Source organism: Acinonyx jubatus, chromosome X (assembly GCF_027475565.1).
Source record: "Acinonyx jubatus isolate Ajub_Pintada_27869175 chromosome X, VMU_Ajub_asm_v1.0, whole genome shotgun sequence".
NCBI lineage: Eukaryota > Metazoa > Chordata > Mammalia > Carnivora > Felidae > Acinonyx > Acinonyx jubatus.
Window position 1 is genome coordinate 40299969 of NC_069389.1, and position 18297 is coordinate 40318265.

General features: G+C 39.5%; 1 protein-coding gene across 6 annotated transcripts in view; it reads left to right on the forward strand.

The window, feature by feature from the left end:
- JADE3 (jade family PHD finger 3) overlaps positions 1-18297 on the forward strand; it is a 135551-nt gene that overhangs the window by 16910 nt on the left and 100344 nt on the right. Inside the window, exon 1 of one of the 6 annotated variants that reach the window (XM_015069586.3) lies at positions 2733-2825. The exons of the other annotated variants lie outside the window; for them this stretch is intronic. The gene's annotated coding sequence lies outside the window, so the exon portion shown is untranslated. Of the gene's footprint in view, positions 1-2732; positions 2826-18297 lie in introns of those variants that run through there. 6 annotated transcript variants of the gene reach the window in all.

Genomic DNA, 18297 nt, shown 5'->3' on the forward strand with positions numbered 1-18297 from the left:
CATTCCAGCCAGGCATGCGTTCACTAGACTCTAAACATACCGTGAGTCATCCTGCCACTCCTGTGTGTACTGCCTTTGCCTGAGGTTCTCCACATTCCTCTGGGTTCGTTCCATCCTGTACATTCCTCAGGACCCACTCAGAAGCTTATCTTTTTCATCTCAGTGGTTCCTTCCATCTTTGAAGGTGCACAGGATTTAATGGGCTCAGCACTCATTTTCCCAAACGGGATGGCGTGATAGAATGGTTAATGGCCACAGAGTCCTTTCATCTATGTATGTATGTATGTATGTGACATTGCAGCCCCTCCCATCAAGGTAGAGTCCGGTTCTCTACTCCCTGAATCTGGGCTGTTCTTGTAACTTGCTTTGGCCAGTAAAATGCCACGTGAGTAGTTCTGTGGGACTTCTGAGCCTAGGTCTCAAGAAGTCTTGTAGCTTCCCCCTTGCTCCCTAGGGACCCTGAAGCAACCTTATGAAGAAGTCCAGCCAGCCTGCTGGAGGAAGAGATGACATGGCAAGAGAGGCCAGGCAGCAGCCACGCATCAGACATGTAGGCAGACATGAGTCCCAGTCACGTCGCCAGATGACTGACCATATGAGGGACCCTAGGAAAGAGTCACAGAAGAACCACCTAGCTGATGCTACTGCAGATTGCTGACCCACAGCATTGTGCGCACATAAAATGGTTGTTATTTTAAACCACTACGTTTTGGGATGATTTACTATGCAGCAATAAATAACTGAGGGCATGGTTTGTAGCGTTGTAGTCCCAGGGCCTAGAAGACATGCCTATGGGAGGTTTTCTTGAAGAGATTACTGTGGATCACTGTCATGGTGTCACTCCTCTCTCTACTTCATAGACAAATAAGCTTTCAAATCTTCGTGTCTCTCCCTGGTGCTCAAGCAGTTCAAAGCTTGGGCTCACCACTGTCTTCGAGAATAACACCTTGCGGTTCTTCTGTACTCGACAGGACCGACATCCCTCTATTTGCTCCCTTCACAGACCCATGGCAGGTCGTACCTCTCAGCTCACTGCTGCATCTCTTACCGTTCGCCCTTGGTCACTAACGCTGTAGGGTCAACCCGTGGACTGCCTGAATGCCATAAAGCTATTCTCAACCTCTCAGCCTTCCACCATCACTTTGAACGCTCATACCTGATTCACGTGTGATTATTATTAGGAGAGACCTTAGAGATTGTCTCAGACAGACAACCCCTTCAAGTTATGAATGAGGAAAGGAATGCCCAGATAAGAAATAACCATAAAAAATGGCTTGTTGAGGTCATATGTTGGCAGTACCAATACCAGAACCCACATCTCATGCAGATTATTACCCAGTAGATTGCTCATTTGTGCTTGGTTCATGTGTACTTCACTGGTTAGACTGTCAAGTTCTTTGGAGGCAGGCATAATCTTTTACTTCTGCCGTTTCACACTTTCCTGCTATCCCCAAAGCCTGACCAGTGACCACTGGACATACATGTAGTCAATAAGTACTTGTGGATTAATTGACACTTGAAAAGCACTTATGCTTGGAACTCTTCTATATCTTTTTTGTAGGGTTGCCAGTTTTTTGAAAAAAACTACTAAGGTACAGTTGACACACAATGTTATGTTAGTTTCAAGTGTACAACATAGCGATTCAACAATTCTGTGTGTTATTCAGTGCTCACCACGATAAGTGTGGTCACCAGCTGTTAGCATACAGTGTTATTACAATATTATTGACTATATTCCCTAAGATGCACTTGTCATCTCCGTGACTTATTTATTTTATAACTGGAAATTGTTACCTCTTAATCCCTTTTGTCTATTTTACTCATACCCCTACCCACTTCCCCTTTGGCAGCCACTGGTTTGTTCTCTGTATTTAAGACTCGGGGTTGGTTTGTTGTTGTTGTTGTTGTTGTTGTTTTTGTCTCTCTTTTTTTTCCTGTTTGATCATTTGTTTTGTTTCTTAAATTCCACATATGAATGAAATCATATGGCATTTGTCTTTCTCTGACTGACTTAATTTCACTTCACATCATACCCTCTAGGTCCATCCATGTTGTTGCACATGGCAGGATTTCATCCTTTTTATGGCTGTGTAATATTCCATTGTATATACCATGTCTTTATCCATTCATCTGTGGATGAACACTTGAGTTGCTTCCATTTCTTGGCCATTGTGAATAATGCTGCTATAAACATAGCATTTATCTTTTCAAAGCAGTGTTTTTGTTTTCTTTGGGTAAATATCCAACAGTGGAATTACTGGATCTTGTGGCATTTCTATTTTTAATTTTTTGAGAAACCCGCATAATGTTTTCCACAGTGGCTGTACCAATTTACATTTCCACCGGTACTGCGTGTCCTTGTCATTCCCCCACGTCCTTGCCAATGCTTGTTATCTCTTGCCTTTTTGATGCTAGCCATTCTGACTGGGTGAGATGGTATCTCATTGTGGGGAATTGTTCTATATCTTGTTTGTGGTGGTAATTACAAATGTATGCATTTTTCAAAACTCGAATTGTACATCAAGAAGGATAAATTATACTGTGTATAAATTTTTAGAATTAAGGTATAATTCAAGGCAATTATGCTGAAGAAATCCATTTATTTGATAAATGTGGCTAAATGTATAGGTTACGTGTTACCGTGAGAAAAGGAATTTGGCCCTTTGAAAATAAATGTGCACATAATGAGCACTCATGCCAGTTTCCTTCCTCCTTGCACACAAATGCTTCAGGATCATCTGTCAAGACTGCTAAAGAAAGGATACATGCCCGAGGAGATGGCGGGATCTCAGATGACTTCTAAGATCCTGTGATTGGTTTGAAAGGTAAATAAATGATATTTTGGAAAGCTTGGGTAAAGCAAAATATATAAGCACCACCATACTATTCCAAAAGCTGGTCCCCTAGAACCTTAATTTTAGTTACAAAGACTTACTCAAATATAAAATAAACTATTAGCCCTCTGTTAATAGAAATTATTTAAAACTTAAAAATAATACAGAAAGATGGTCATATGTTCTTTCATTGTTATACTGGAACATTGAGAGGCCCATCCAAGGATTATTTAGTTCTTTGGGGGATTGCATCTTTGTTTGGAAGTGATGCGTTAAAAGATTTTTGTCGGGTAGGAGATGTAAACATTCTTTTGGGTAGAAGAAATAATCTGAGAGTACAGATGAACTGTCCTGTAGACATTAACCACTTTTCTGTCCAATTTAGCTATCTTACTGTAGCATTTTTTAATTTTAGTACCTCTGTATACCAAATCTCTCAAATATTCTTTGAATTATCCTGGTTCCCTCACAGATAAAGTAGTCTTTGACATGTGTTCACTCTGTGTTTGTAGGAGTCACGTTTTTAATTTTGAAAATTACATTTTTTGACACCCGAAACATCCTACAGCATTGCCTGTGGATCATGCCCCATCCTGTACAAAGTCCCTGAAATCCACTACTGATTGCTGGTTTTAATGCTGTACCAGCACCTTGAAATACCTTAGTGATCATGCTGGTACCTGAAGAGCTCTTCGCAGGAAAAAACACTGGATGCCTCTGCAAAAGACTGCAGAAAGACTTTCTGGAACTACTCTCACAAAATGAGAAACTGATGTTCCTTCCTATCATGTTATTGTTCTATTTATAAGCCAAGAGGATGACATTAAGAACCTTTGTTTTAGGAGATCCAGAGCAAACAGACTCACACTGGGCCCTTCTTTCCTGTCAAACACTATTCCTTATAATCCAGTTTTGCTGGTAATGGCCATAAAATAACTATATTGAAGAAATAAAAATTGATAAACTACCAGCTGCCTCAAAAATCTAATAGCTTTGGCAAAATATACTGCAGCTCGTTCTGATAGAGCCTCCTTTTCTCTAACAGGTTTTATTTTAATACTTTCCTTTTCACACTACTGAATAGCATAATCAAATCAACAATTCTGCAAATGGCCAGTGTGTTTCAGGCACTAGGCACTGTTCAGCCCTGACCCCCCCCCCCCGCCCTCTACCCCCCAGGCTCTACTGGTACTCCATGTCAGTCATTGATTTGCAGTTGTCCGGGATGAAAATGGAGAACAGAGTGAGCTCAAGTGGAGGGTTGCAGCCTGCCCTGTTAGCACCCACAGAATCCAACAAAAGAGTGGATCGTTTTCACATTAATAAAACTTAATTGTCTACAAGACCATTGAGTATTAAATATATACAAATTTGAAACATCATGTGAGACAGGAAGGGCAGGTTAAAACATGGTTCACTAACAAACTGAATCAGCTTGACGACTTTATTGAAAGAGGCATAAAACAAGTATCTTGTAATAAAAACTCCAATTCAGAAATTATCCAGGTATGGTGCCTATTAATACAAAGACCAAAGTGCCAGCTTTCCATGCAGCACAGGGAATCCTCTGCAGAGGAATTCTGAACCAAAATTCTAAAACACCAGGGAAGAGGGGGTGGAGTGGGTTAGGGATATGGGACAAGTAGGAGACATTTTTTCAACCTGTTTTTTTTCCTGGTTATTATTAAAACAAGTTCTCTAATACTTCATTATAAAGTGTTTTTGAAAAAATAATCACTTGGGCCACCTTCTGCCCTGGGGTGTAGTTAGGTGAAGGAACATTGCTCCCACCCTTAAAATTTTAAAAAGCCAGACTGACTTCAAATTCATGACTTTTATAAAACCCATCAGAGGGAAGTATTTTGCTCAAGTATTTGTTGAGAGGATTATTTATTCAAGTATTTTCCCCATTTTTAAATTTGGTAGTTTGTTTTCTCACTGTTGAATTGTTTTATTTTAATTTATGTATTTTTAAATATTTTTAAGTAATCTCTACACCTCATGTGGGGCTTGAACTCACAACCCTGATATCAAGAGTCGTATACTCTACCATTTGTGCCAGCCAGGCCCCCACGTTTGTTTATTTTCAGTAATCTCTACACCCAGCATGGGGCTTGAACTCACAACCCCTGAGATCAAGAGTCACCTGCTCCTCTGAGCCATCCTGGTGCCCCTCTTACTGTTGAGTTTTGGGAGGTTTTTTTTTTTTTTTCAATATTCTGGTTAAAAATCCTTTGTTGGTTACATAATTTATTAACAAATATTTTCTCTGCATCTTTGGCTTGGCTTTTCATTTTCCTAACAGCGTCATTCACCAATTAAGATTTTAATTTTGATGAAGTCCAATCTATCATTTTTTTAAAAAGGACTCATTAATTCTGGGTCATGAAGATTTTCTCCTGTTTCCTTCTTTTTTTAAAATTTTTTTAAATGTTTATTTATTTCTGAGACAGAGAGAACCAGAGCATGAGTCGGGGAGGGGCAGAGAGAGAGGGAGGCACAGAATCCAAAGCAGGCTCCTGAGCTGTCAGCACAGAGCCCTATGTGGGGCTCGAACTCACAAACTGAGATCATGACCTGAGCTGAAGTTGGTCGCTCAACTGACTGAGCCACCCAGGCGCCCTTCTCCTGTTTTCTTCTAAAAGTTACTTGTAGTTCCATGTTTTACACTTAGGTTTATGCCTGTTTCCAGTTAGTCTTTGTATATGATGCAAAGTTTAGATGGAGGTCTCGCTTTTACATATGGATATCTTATTGTTCCAGCACCGTTTGTCCAAAAGACTATTCTTCCTTCTTTAAGTTGTTTTTGCACCTTTGTCAAACATCAGTTGCCTATATTTATGTGGGTCAATATCTGAACTGTTTTGTTCCATTGGTCAGTTTTTATCACTTCACCAATATCACTGTCTTGATTACTGTAGCTTTATAGTAAGCCTTAAAATCAGTTAGTGTGGTTTCTCTATTCTTTTTAAAATTTGTTTTAGCTATTCTAGATCTTTTGCTGTTTTTTTATAAATTTTTTAATAAATTTTAGGATCAACCTGTGTATTTACAAAAAAATGCTGCTGGGATTTTTATTGGAATTAGGTTCAATCTCCTGATGAATCTGATGAATTTGGAGATAACTGACATCTTTAATATGCTGAACATTTCACCATATGACTATAGTATATTTCGCCATTTATTTAGATTTTTGAATTTCTTCTAGTAGTGTTTTGTAGTTTTCAGCATATAGATCCTATACGTGTTTTGTTAGAGATATACCTAAATATTTTATTTCTTTAGAACTATTGTATATAATATATTTTTAAAATATTCAGTTTCTAATTGCTTGTTACCACCACATAGAAATATGATTTATTTTTGTGTTGACCTTATGTCCTCCTCCCTTGCTAACTGGTTGTTAAAGGATTTAAAAAAAATAGATTCTCTGATATATTCTAAGCAAACAATCATGTTGTTTAGGAGTAGGAGTAGTTTCATTTCTTTCTTTCAATCTATATGCCCGTTTTTCTTGAGAGAGAGTGAGTGCGAGTTGAGGGGCAGAGGAAGTGGGAGGGAGAGAATCTTAAGCAGGCTCCACACTGAGCATGGAGCCCCACACGGGGCTCAATCTCGTGACTGTGAGATCATGACCTGAGGTGAACGCTTAACCGACTGAGCCACCCACGGGCCCCTATTACATTTTAAAGATTTTAAGTAATCTCTATACCCAACCTGGACTTGAACTCACAACCTCGAGATCAAGAGTTGCATGCTCCACTGACTGAGCCAGCCAGAAACCCCTGTGTGCCGTTTATTTATCAGAAACCCCTGTGTGCCGTTTATTTATCTTTTTATTCATCTGTCCATCCGTCCATCTATCCATCCATCTATCTATCCCTTATTGCACAGGCCAGGGCTTCCAGTATGATGTAATAGGAGTGGTAAGATAACACTGTATGTCAGCTATACTCAAAAAATTTTTTTAAATAGGAGTAGTGAAAAAGAACATCTTTTCTCCTGTTTCACCCTCAAGTCTGTCATCTTTAAGTTTTTTTATTCAGTTGAGGAAGTTCCCTTGTACTCCTAGTTTGCTGAGAGTTTCTATCATGAGTGCATGCTGAATTTTGACAGATGCTTTTGTCATCATGAACGGAAATGCTCATGTGGATTTTCTTTTTTACACTTAATATGGTTGATTACATTGATTGGTTTTTAGACATTGAACCTGCCTTGCATTCCTAGGGTAAACTCCACTTGGTTTTAGGGTTTTATATATTGCTGTTAGATTTGCTAATATTTTGCTGGAGATGTTTGCTTCTGTATTCATGAGGAATATTGGTCTATAGCATTCTTTTTTTGTATTGCATTTGTCTGGGTTTGGTATCAGGGCTTGATAAAATTTGTTGAGAAGGATTCCCTCCTCTCCTGTTGCCTGGGAGAGATCTTGCAGAATTGGTGTTATTTTTTCTTTAAATGTTTGTTGAAATTTGCCAGTGAAACCATCTGGGCCTGAGTATTTCTTCTTAAAAAGATTTTTAGCTGTGAATTTAATTTCCTTAATAGATATTGCATTATTCAGGTTATCTATTTCATCATCAATGAATTTTGGTGGTTTGTGGTTTTTGAGCAATCAGTCCCATTTCATTTAAGTTGTCTAATTTATATGCATAGAATTATTCATCATATCCCCTTATTATCCTTTCAGTGGTCGCAGAGTCTATGGTGATAATTCCCTCTTTCATTCTTCATATGGCTAATTTGAGTGTTCTCTCTTCTTTTCTCTCTCAATCTTGCTAGAGGTTTATCAACTTTATTGATTTTTTTCAAAGAACCAGCTTTTGTTTTCATTTATTTTTCTCTGTTGTTTTTCTGTTTCTCTGTTGTTTTTCAGTTTCATTGATTTCTGCTTTATCCAGATTATTTCCTTGTTCTGACTGCTTTGGATTTATTTTGTTCTTTTTTTAGTTCCCTAAGGTGGAAGTGTAGATTGTTTATTTGAGACCGTTTTTTTTTTCCTATAAGAGCATTTAATGTTATAAATTTCCCTCTAAGCACTGCTTCAGCTGTAGCCCTCAAATTGGTTTGTGTTGTATTTTCATTTTTCTTTAATTCTGAGTATTTTCTAATTTCTCTTGAAAGTTTCTCTTTGAAGAGCACCTGGGTGGTTCAGTCACTTAAGCATCTGACTCTTGATTTCAGCTCAGGTCATGATCACAGAGTCATGGGATCAAGCCCCACATTGGGCTCCACGCTAAGCATGGAGCCTGTTTAGGGTTTGTGCATTCTCTTTCTCTCTCTCTCTCTCTCTCTCTCTCTCTCTCTCTTTCTTTTTCTTCCCCTCCCCTCCCTCGCTCCCCCTCTGCCCCTCTCCCCCACTCATGTGTGCTTTTTCTCCCCCTCTCTAAGATAAAAAAATTTTTTTTTAATTTTCTCTTTGATTCATGGATTATTTAGATGTATGCTATCTAACATCCAAGTGTTTGGAACTTTTCCTCTTATCTGTGTGTTGTTGATGTCTATTTTAATTTCTTTATGGCCAGGGAACATATTCTTTATAATTTCAATTCTTTTATATTAGAGGTTTGTTTTATGACCCAGGATATGGTCTGTCTTGTTGAAAGAATATATATTCTGCTATTTTCAGGCAGAGTGTTCTATATCATGTCAACTAATTCCACTTAGTTGATAATGATGTTCAGTTCTTACATACTCTTGCTGATTTTGTGTCTACTACTTCTGTGTATTAATTAGAGAAGAGTATCGAAGCTTCCAAGTATAACTGTGGATTTTTCTACTTCTCATTTTTGGTTTGACAGTTTTTGTTTCACATATTTTAAAAGCACCATTGTGAGGTGTGTACAAATTTAGGATTGTTAAGTCTTTTTGGTGAGTTAATAACCTTTTAGCATTATGTCATGTCCCTCTATATCCCACTTTATCTGTTATTATTTCCTTTTTTTCCCCACTTCCCTGCCTTTTTTTGGGTTACTGGAACATTTTTTAGCACCCCATTTTAATTTATTGACTGTGATTTTTGAGTTCATCTCTGCATATTTTTGTGGTTACACTAGGAATTATAATGCATATCTTTGCACAGTCTACGTAGCATCAATACTTTATCACTTCAAGAGGAATGCAGAAACCTTATATTTACCCAACATCCTTTGTGTTATAGTTGTTTTATATTCCATTTACGCCTATTGAAAATCCCTTCACACGTTATCATTTTTGCTGTCAGCTATGAAACATATTTTCAAGAACCAAGAGAATAGTCTATTATATTTACCCAATTATTTTCTATTTATGTTGCTGTTCCTTTGTCCCCAATGTTCTAAATTTCTGTCTGCTATAATTTTCCAACTGTCTGAAGAACTTCCTATTGCAATTCTTTTAGAGCAGGTTGCTGGCTATCAATTCTCATTTCTGAAGGTATTTTTGCTGGATATAGAATTATGTGTTGATAGTTCCTTTTTCCCCACACCTCAAACATTTTGTTTCCTTCTGACCTTCATGGTTTCTGATGAAAAATCCACTGTAATGTCAAATTTTTGTACCCCAATGAAATGATATGGGAAACAGGCAAAAGAAAAAAAATTAAATTTCCTTACAACTTATAGCCCATTGACAAGTCCTTGAGACAGGCAGAGTGACATTCCTCTAGGAACACAGCTGCTTCAGTGACCCTTTGCTAAGGGCAGAAGGCAATCTTAGCTTAACATTAATCCTGATCTCCAGGATCCTGTAAGTCTAAGTTTCCAAGTCCTTTGGAAACTTCCTTTATCTCTAACCTCCCAAATATATGTTAGTAGTCATTCTCCAAGCATATGGCCCGCTGATAAATATCTGAAGGGTCCCATGACTGAAGGTTTAGTAAACTTTCAAAGTAAATGACCTTTTCCTAACAATAGCTAGCCCCCTCAGGGTCCTGTAAACCTTGATTCCAAAATACCTTGGAGGCTTGTGCTGTCTCTAACCCCCTCCCAACTCAAAAGTATATAATCAGTCACTCCTCACAACCCCAGTGCATCTTTCTGCTCACAGGTCCTATCCCCTTGCTTTAACAAAACCATCTTTTTGCCCCAAAGACTTCTCATGAATTCTTTCTTGGCCATCAGCTCCAAACCCCAACATTTCCACATCATTTGGCACCCAGTGTGGGGTGGACTCTGGACTCTGAGCCTCGGTGCAGACGTGGTGAATACTTTCTCTTCTCTTCCTTTATTTTCAATCCAGGGGCTTTTCAAGGAGTATGGTCTTATTGGAACACTTTATGCCAATTGCTCAGGTTGCAATCCTCTAGCCTGTGGCTACTCTATGGGGAGGAGAAAGCCTGCCTTTTGGCTGGAAGTTAGTACCATGGCCAGAATGGTAATAAGACCCAGAAATTTGATGCCCTCTCTTTATTCCTGTCTTTAAACAAAGTTGTCTGGGCATGGGGCAGTCACCTAAGTCATCAGGACAGCTGCCAATCTTAAGTCTCCTGTGTGAGGTTTCTTCCTCATTGGTCTAATGTGATCCCCCTTCACATCTCTGGTCTAGCCACTTCTGGTTGTAGGACCTCTACTCATTACCGGTGGAAACTAGGACCCAATTGAATTAAAACCCAACTGGGGACCATTTTCTAGAGAAGTTAGCCGTAAAGACTACATAAGTTGAAATGTTGCTTAGACTATGATGGATTTCTCTATCTTTACTGTTTTCTGTCAGTGTCCTCTACTAACTACTTAAATTACAACATTGGGTAATTTCCCCCTTGTAAAACTTTTCTAGTATTGTCCATGGGTTACAAACGGTGGATTCTTAATGGCAAGGCAAGGGCCAGCCTTCACAGCACAGCTTTCAAGGCAAGGCACGGCACAGTATCTCTGTCCATACGTCAGCACCCATTTTACAGTCTAGAATGTGATGGGGGAATGGGATGTTAGCATCCCTCCTACAGAGTCTTTTAATGATAGGGCGATGATCATAGCGATTTCTTTTGAGGGATGCCTCAGGTCGCTTTGACACCAGGAACCTGTGTCATACCCTGTGTATAGTTACTCCTATAATGTAAGGTTTTTGTCTGGTTGCTTTAAAGAATTTTTCCTTTGTGTTTTTGTTCCGCACTTTGATTTAGATATGTCTGGATGTGCATTTCCGTGGGTTTCTCCTGTTTGGGGTTTTTCACTACTCAGGCTATTCAGAGTATCATAAGTAGGCTCTAGATTCCAGAATAGACTGGAATAATAATGATACAAGATTTTGAAATATCTTTGCTTCATAGGGACTGCACATAATAGAAATAGAAATATTTGCTATATATCCCAGATAGAAATTAACATTAGTTTAGTAAATTATAGTTATAACTCCTGCTCCCTTTCAGCAATGTGGAACATTGTTGCAAATGGACCAGGATGGGGGGGATTGAGCTCCAGAAAGAATGAGTGATTTTTGTAGCTTTACATACCTAATAAACTGCAGGTCTTTAAGCCAGTTTTCCAGTTCTCTTTCCACTATAATATGTTGCTATACACTTACAGAGTTTGCCCCTACTCCCCAAGCTGAAACTTTAGCAGAAGTTTATGGTGAGATGTTGATTTGAAATGTCTGCTGCTTTTTTTTTTTTTTAATCAGGGAGTGTGTGAAATTTTAAATTCCTTCTGGGAGGCATCAGGTCTTGGTTTGAGCAGGGATTGGTACATTACAGCCTGCCAGCCAAATCTGGCCTACTACCTGTTTTCATACAGCCCACAGACTACAAATGGATTTTTTTTTCTATTTTTAAATGGTTGGAAAAAATCAAAAGACGAATATTTCATGATATGTAAAATTTATATGAAGTTCAAATTTCAGTGTCCATAAGTGAAGTTTAACAGTTCGTTTCAGTGCCCATAAATGAAGTTTTAAGTTTATCAGAACACAGCCATGTCTATTTGTTTACGTATTGTCTAGTGTCTTTCGTGCTGCAGTGGCAGGATTGAATAATTACGACACAGACCGAATGGCCTGCAAAGCAAAAAATATTTACTCTCTGTCCCTTTACAGAAAAAGTTTGCTATCTCCCAGTTTAGAATAATGTCTAAGTCAGTTGAGTTAGAATGTCAGTGATCTGAGCTGTGAAAAGGGTAGCCAGAATTCAAACTTTGCTCTTTGGATAAGTGTCTTAGGTATAAGTAGAAGTTAAGAGTTACTAAATGATCGTTGCACTTGTCTTTTTAACAGATATTAAGTATTTTTAGTTCTAGAGCAATATTTCACATTGTCTGTACTTTTAAAGTTAGCTCTTCAGGAAATCCTGCCATTTGTGACAACACAGATGAACTGGAGGATATTATGCTAAGTGAAATAAGCCAGACAGAAAAAGACAAATACTGCATGGTGTCACTTATATATGTGATTTTTTTTTAAGTTAAACTAGAAATAGTAGAATAGTGGTTGCCAAGAACTGAGGAATGGAGGAAATGGGCAGAATTTGGTAAAAGGGTATAAATTTTCAGTTGTAAGATAAATAAACTCTGGGGATCTAATGTACAGCATGGTGACTGTAGTTAACAATACTGCATTACATATTTGAAAGCTGCTAAGAGAGTGGAACTGAAATGTTTTCACCACAAAAAGAAAAAAAAGTATGTGAGGTAATGGATGTGTTAATTTGGTTGGAGCCCTTTCACAATATATATCAAATCATCACATTGCATACTTTAAATATTGCCATTTTATTTGTCAGTTATACTTCTGTAAAGCTGAGGGAAAAAATAAAGGTCAATCAATCAAATTAGGAGAAATTGGAAAAAAATAAAGGGCAATCAGTCAATCAACCAATCAAGTCAGGAGAAATTGATTGGAAGAAAAGCCAGAACTGTTTCTGTCTAGTTACTTGAAGATTTAAAAAAAAAATTTTTAACATTTATTTATTTTTGAGAGAGACAGAGTACGAGTGGGGGAGGGGCAGAGAGAGAGGGAGACACAGAATCCAAAGCAGGCTTCAGGCTCTGAGCTGTCAGCACAGAGCCGACGTGGCACTCGAACCCACAAACCATGAGATCATGACCTGAGCCAAAGTCAGCACTTAACAGACTGAGCAACCCAGGCTCCTATTTGAAGATTTTCATTTGGAGTCACTTGACACCCAATTGTGAGGGGCTTAGGGAAGCTTTCTTGTGGAGAAGAGATAAAGGCTGTTATTTAAATTTTGTTTTCCTGCTTCTGAGTTGAGCTTTTTACAAGTCTAATTACCTAGTTGACTTTCTGTAGACTTCTTTTGTGAGGCTGTTTTTCTGTGACTAGTGAGAGGAAATGTCTGGTGACTTTTTAAAATATTCATTCATTCATTCATTCATTCATTCATTCATTCATTCATTCATTCAGAGTGAGCCAAGAGCAAGCAAACGAGGGAGGGGCCGAGAGAGGAGGAGAGAGAAAATCCCTAGCAGGCTCCGCATTGTCAACACAGAGCCCGGCATAGGGCTTGATCTTCTGAACTGTGAGACCATTATCTGAGCAGAGATCAAAGTTGAACACTTAACTGACTGAACCACCCAAGTGCCCCATGTCTAGTCACTTTTAAATGTAGAGGGGGGACGCCTGGGTGGCTCAGTCGGTTAAGCGTCCAACTTCAGCTCAGGTCATGATCTCGCGGTTGGTGAGTTCGAGCCCTGAGTCAGACTCTGTGCTGATGCCTCAGAGCCTGGAGCCTGCTTCGGATTCTGTGTCTCCCTCTCTCTCTCTGCCCCTCCCCTGCTCATGCTCTGTCTCTCTCTCTCTCTCTCAAAAATAAATAAATGTTAAAAAAAAAAAATTTAATGTAGAGGAAATCCCAGCTCTGACCAGGAGCAGAGCCTGCCCTTGCCCCTCACCCCTACCCTATACATTTTTTAATGTTTATTTATTTTTGAGGGAGAGACAGAGCGCAAGCAGGGGAGGGGCAGAGAGAGGCAGACACAGAATCCGAAGCAGGCTCCAGGCTCCGAGCTGTCAGCACAGAGCCCGACATGTTGCTTGACTCACGAACCGAACCGTGAGATCATGACCTGAGCTGAATTTGGATGCTTACCCGACTGAGCCACCCAGGCGCCCTTCACCCCTACCCTATAGTTGGCATTTCCTCTCACCTGCGTATCTGCCTTGCCAGCTGGCATCAGAAGTCTATTGAGATGTCCATGGCCTATTTCTTCCACCCTCTTACCTCCATCTCAAGGACCAGATGAGCCACATTTGTACTGTGCATGCACTTAAAGATGTCTTTAGGCCCAAGTTAACTTTTGTTGCCCTTTGAAATTTAAGCTTCTTAAGTGAGTTGCCTATCACAGAGTTCCTAGAAACAACTAATTTTAAATGTACTATTCACATTGATTTTTAGGGTAAAAACATTATTCTCTTGATTTGGAAATTTACCTTTTAGGTGACAGGAAAATAAACATCTCTTTGTGCTATGCATGTATATGTATTCTGTATGTATGTGTGTGTGTGTTCTATAACTATATTCACTCTTGGATCTATTACCACCATGAAATATAGCTGTCCTAAATACTATGGGCCATACCATCCTCGAGGTGAAACCAGAGTCTGGATAATAGTCACTCCATAGACTTTTGCTAGCTCTCTTACAGTTTTTCAGCTTCCAGGGCAGTCTTCAGATACAGCCAGCTTATCCTGGAGGTATCTGCTGTGTTTTCCTGACTGGGTATTCTAGAGCTCCAAGTGTCATCTGCCTCCTTCTCGCACATTTGGTGACCTCTGGGTCAGGATCCTTGCTGGGCTGCTAGTGCTTTCAGTCCCTTGAGGCTGTTCTCATGTGTTTGCACAGCCCCCAGTGTCGCTAATACAACAATGCCAGATTCTGCCCATGTGGGTGACCCACTCATCCAGTACTCACTGGATGAGTTAAGGGCAATGATGTCTGTGCTGAGGCTCTTGACTCTCTTGTCCTCCTGCTATAGCTAGAGCTTCCGGGCCTGTAGGGGTTGCATGTCAGCTTGTTTAGGTTTCTTTGGAAAGCCCGTCTCTGACTGGGATTCTTAATCAAGTCCTTGAAAGCTGAGCTTTTAGATAAACCTGAGTTACATGCTTCACAGCCATTTTCTGAATTGTTACTCCCTCATACTTTGGGGGACCACGAGGTCAGGTTGGTGAGCTATTGTCTTCTCCCGGGGCTACCTTCTTTACTAGGAGTGTCCTTGTCCCCTCAAGAACCTAGATTCCTGGTAAGATAGGCTGCTCCTAGGCATGTCCTGACAGGCAAGAATCCCACTGGTACGTTAATCAGCTGCTCAAGTGGGGCCCCTCTGTGGGTTTATGTGTCTGTGTTGATAATATATGTCCTCTGGTGCATACATTTCTATTCCTCTGTCTCCTTGAGATGTTTAAAGCTGTAGGAAGCCCAGAGCTTAATTTCTACCTTTCCCTAAACTATGCCAGCTCCTATATTCATCTGAGATATTGGCATTAGTTTGGTTGTCTTCCTGCCCAGGTATTCTGCCAGGTACTACCTCTGCCCACTTCAGGCCTAAGTGGTTGACCTACCTATCCAGTGTTAGTACTTCATAGAAGTTGACTTTTGTTCTTCTCAAATCTTCATCTACTTTTGTATCCTATTCCAAGGATTGTTATCCTCCTTTTTCTAGTTTCTGGAGGTAGGAGCTTAGATTACTGATTTGGGGCTTTCATCTCTTCTTTTTTTTAAATCAGTAACTTTAATGTGTATCTATTTTTGAGAGAGAGACAGAGACAGACAGAGACAGAGAATCCCAAGCAGGCTCCACGCCATCAGCACAGAGCTGGACGTGGGGCTCGAACTCACAAAGTGTGAGATCATCACCTGAACTGAAATCAAGAATTGGACTCTTAACCGACTGAGCTGCCCAGACGCCCCAAGACTTTCTTCTTTTCTAACGTAAGCATTTAGTGCCATATATTTGCCTCTCAGTACTGCTTTACCTGTGCCTCACAAATTTGGGTATGTTGTGGTATTTTCATTTTCATTCAGTTCAATGTATTTTTAAAATTTCCCTTGAGACTTCCCCTGTGACCCATGGCTTATTTAGAAGTACATAATTTAGTTTCCAAATGTGTGGAGATTTTCCTGTTATCTTTCTGCTATTGATTTCTGTGTTTATTCCATTGTGGTCAGAGGACACACTCCATATGATATCAGTCCTATTAAATGTGTTTAAGTTTGTTCCGTGGCCCAAGCTGTAGTCTTTTTATATGTTATGTGGGTACTTGAAAAGGCTGTAGTCTACTGTTGCTGGGTGCAGTGTTCTACAAGTGTCAGTTAAATCCTGTTGGTTGGTTGATTGTGTTGAGTGCTGTCTCCTTGCTGATTTTGTCTATTGGCTCTATTGTTGAGAAAACAGTGTTGAAGTCTCCAACTATAACTGTGGATTTGTACGTCTTACCTTTCAGTTCAGCCAGTCTTGCTTCACATATTTTACAGCTGATGTTTTGTTTTGTTTGTTTTTTGGTTCATACGTATTTAGGATTGCTGTATCTTGGTAGATTGGCCTATCATTATTTAATATTCTCCATCTGTGGAATTTTCTTTTTATTGATATTAATATACCCACTCCTGCTTTCTTTTGAGTAATGTTTTGCATCTTATTTTTTCCTCCATTTTTTTTTTACTTCCAACCTACTTAATTCCTTATATTTGAAGTAAGTTGTGGTAGATAGCATATAAATGGATCGTATTCTTTAACACACTCTGCTAATCTCCACCTTTTGATTGGTTTATTTAGACCATTCACATTTGCTGGTCCTTCAGAGATCAATAAAATGTCTGTCCCTAGAATACATTTTCTGGAATCATGTTTGACTTCTTCATGAGTGACTCTTCAAGTACTTTATACAATGGAAAGCTTCCTAGATGAAGAGAGAGATGACCTGGGGCTTACCCTTCCTTTGCTGTACAGCATCTGTCACCTTGGGCAAATGATACCACCCAGTTCCATTAAAAAAATGCTCACTGAGCTGTTGGGCATCACATACTGGGCTAGGTACTAGGCATACAAAGAGAGGACATGACACACTCCTTGCCTTCCAGGAATTTAGAGTCCAGTGGGAGACATGTGCAAGTAATCAGGTAATTATAGGGGGTAAATATTATGGTAGAGGTTAGAAGGGGCATTTATACAGCTTGGGAGTAGGAGAGGAAGTTAAGTAAGGCTTCTGATAAGAGGTGAAGTCTGTGCTGAATTAAAAAAAATTTTTTTTCAACGTTTATTTATTTTTGGGACAGAGAGAGACAGAGCATGAACGGGGGAGGGGCAGAGAGAGAGGGAGACACAGAATCGGAAACAGGCTCCAGGCTCTGAGCCATCAGCCCAGAGCCTGACGTGGGGCTCGAACTCACGGACCGCGAGATCGTGACCTGGCTGAAGTCGGACGCTTAACCGACTGCGCCACCCAGGCGCCCCTGTGCTGAATTTTAAATGACCAGGAGAGATCAACCAGGTAAAAGGGATCAAAGGAAGAAAATTTTGAACACTTCTGAGATTTTGTTTCCCTGTGTTTAAGGTGAGATTGGCAGTCCAGTCAAGACAAAATCTAACCCTCATTCCACACACACATTTAATATTGTGTAATCTAGATGTCCTCAGGCCTTGGTATCCTATGGGCTTGTTTATATCCAAATTGCATGGTTCTTGGTTTCGTTGGCCTCTGCTGGGCTTTCAGCCTCCAGCAGAGTGTTCATGGTTAGGTCCACAAGTCATCATGGGGTATTTCACATGTCTCCGTAAATCACTATCAATTATAGTCACCTTTCTCCTGTGTAAATAATTTATACAGTAGATGCTTAGGGTAGGTGGTAGTAAAGGGGACAGAATCAGTCATAGGCTTCAAAAGACTATCAAATTTACACTTGATTTTTGTTATATTTCTAATTCATGTATTCACCCTAATGGTATCTTTTGCATGTCAGTAAGTTTTATATTTGTTTCTTTCTTCCGACCATGTTCGTATTTATTAGTAAGGATTAAATCGTTTTATTTAAAAAGTTCTTAACCATCTTAATCATTCTTACTCCTTTTTTGAGAACTCCTTTTCCGCCATCAATAGTATTTCTAATAATTGGATAGATATGTGTATGCACAGAATACAAGAGCTGCTGTGTAACCTCATGGTGTTCACCAGTAGCCATGCCTTTTTAGACGAGTGTCTGGTTTGGAAAAACATGAAGAATGATAAAAAGAGTTGGGATGCAAGACTTTAGAGTAGCAGGTAAAAGATTATGATCACTAACTCTGCAAAAGAGAAGATTAAGAGGGTGCCCTTTCAGTACTTAAAACATTTTAAACAAAATTTGGTAGTGGCTAGTTATGAGTACTAAAAATAATATAAGGACTGTATTGCTATGATGGGTTTAGGAAAAGATGGAAGCATTTCTAGCAATTGTTGAAATGGATCCCAAAGGGATATGGTAGAATTTTCTAGCTGGGCCTGAAAGAAGAATTCCAAAGTCTCTTTTTTGGGCGTTCAGGTAAATGTAGAGGACTTGAGG